The 2,136-nt window shown below is 38.0% G+C and overlaps 1 non-coding gene across 1 annotated transcript; it reads left to right on the top strand.

The window, feature by feature from the left end:
• The first annotated feature begins 1,837 nt into the window (after window positions 1-1,837).
• trnal-uag (transfer RNA leucine (anticodon UAG)) lies at window positions 1,838-1,919 on the top strand. Its single transcript has one exon. It is a non-coding gene; the product is annotated as a tRNA-Leu (tRNA).
• Window positions 1,920-2,136: the final 217 nt, after the last annotated feature.

The raw sequence follows: 2,136 nt of genomic DNA, 5'->3' as shown, positions 1-2,136 counted from the left end.
GATCCGATTTTAAATCTCTCTAATACCTGAGCTGCGGCTTCTTCCGAGTATTTATTCGTATACTTATTATGTGTAAGTGTATAGATGAAACCTTTCATATATTGTTCAGTTTAAACCAAAATGCTTTACTAATACAAGAGAGAAGTATAGTATGAAGGATGTGACAAATTTATGATTTCTTGGAACAAAACGGTTTTTATTTGCATTCGAAATGAAGCGGAATTTTAGCGCGACACACAAACCCTTTGTCTTTTTTAGAGAGTGATTTTTAAACAGACATAAATGTAGAAAACGTGTTTTTTTAGCACTACAATAGCAGGGTCAGTGGCGTAATGAATAACGCGTCAGGCCTCGCGTCAGAAAATTATCAGAACTGTCCTTGTTGTAATTAGCACGAACTGCACAGGCTCTGAATCAGACCATTTCAATTAGTCTGATCATTGTAGGACACGTTAATGTAGAATTATTAATAGGTTTATTAGTTAGTTAGTTCAGGTTTACCCACCTGAACTAATGTAAAATTATTACTTGGTCTGTCTCGTTTGTATATAAATGAATGTCTCTGACAACTTAATGTTAGTTTTATGATGTAGGTCAGGCGTTGACATATGCACGAGTATACAAAATGTCTCACTCCTGATTCAACTCATGTTCTATAGGAGATTGGCGATTCCTCCTGTTTCTCATACAACCATATCAGAACAGAAGCCCGTGTCACCCAGCTGTGATTCAAGATCGACTCGCATCTTTATCCCTTTTTTGTTCGTGATCATTATTTTCTTTAGTTATGATCAATATTGAACTTTTTCTAAATGAAATGACAATAATCAAACATGCAGGCAGATTTTTGAAAAGTATTCGGAATTGACAGGGTGCCCCTTTGGAACAGTCGTCAGAAAATGTGAGAAAATGAAAGTTATGTAAGCTCTCACACAAAGCATTGAAGATTGGAATCTGAGTGTAAAAAAGCTACCCGTCTCCCAATGATAGGCAAGGATACACACCATCACTCGAATAGACTCAGCGAACATTAACACCTATGATATTAAGAGTGCTTTGCACGTGTCGAACTTCAAGAAGGAACTACTACAACAGTTGTGGACATAATTCAATACCACCGGCAAAGTCCAATGCCGGCAACGTCTGAGAAAATAATGTTCACTCATGGAATTTGGTCTTTGAATGGCTGGCGAGAAAATTCATTTATACTCCTGTTGCACCCTCAGCTGAAACATGTTAAAATAACAACGCAGATTTGTTGGAGAACCTGACAAGAATTATTGGGTTAGCACTGTATGTTATTTGGTATCTTTACTTTATTTTATTTATATATTTTTAATATAAATGTTAACATGCATGCTGTATAATCTATTGTCATTTTAAAATATGTTAGCTGTGGATGCGAGGGGGGCTATTATACCTTGTGAAACACGCAAGGAACTGTAAAAAAGGCTGGTATTTGAATAAAATTGGCGATCACAAGAAAACCACAATTTATGTGGTATTATCATCAATATCCTTCAAAATCGACGTTCAAATGAAGGATTTGAAGAAACTATGAAAAAAGCAACAGTAGTAGCAGAGGATTTTGATTTTTGCTCTTCAAGTCAGTAGATCGCCATAGAGTTGCACCCCTACAAATAGCACAAAGGATGAATCCCACCATCTTCATTATTGCTATGTTTGTGCTGGTGAAAGTAGCGTTTGTGCTATTGAAAGCATCTCGGAAGATGAAGGTGCAGTCACTTCCACATGTCATGATATCATTAGATCCGACGACAAGAGCTGAAGCCCCCCAGTCCAAGCCAGCAATGTGAGGAAGAGGGGTATGGAGGAAGGTAGTGTGGCCGAGCAGTCTAAGGTGCTGGATTTAGGCTCCAGTTTCTCTGGGGGTGTGGGTTCAAATCCCACTGCTGCCAAATGTTAGTATTTTAAGACCTGCAATACGATCTGTAAAAGCGGTTTTTGTTAGGCTGCGGGAAGTGTTTAGAGATAGACTTTCTAAAAGACAGGCTGTCAGCTTAACATCAAGGCAGAAAAAATATTTTGTTTTCTCAACAGAAATTCTCTTTGGCACGTTCAGCTTTATGTAGGGAACAACATCTGCCGAGATCACTTTTGAGGCAGTGCACATGA

This window comes from Atractosteus spatula, assembly GCF_055471065.1.
Source record: "Atractosteus spatula isolate fAtrSpa1 chromosome 10 unlocalized genomic scaffold, fAtrSpa1.hap1 SUPER_10_unloc_1, whole genome shotgun sequence".
Classification (NCBI taxonomy): domain Eukaryota; kingdom Metazoa; phylum Chordata; class Actinopteri; order Semionotiformes; family Lepisosteidae; genus Atractosteus; species Atractosteus spatula.
This window is presented reverse-complemented; position numbering and strand designations above follow the sequence as displayed.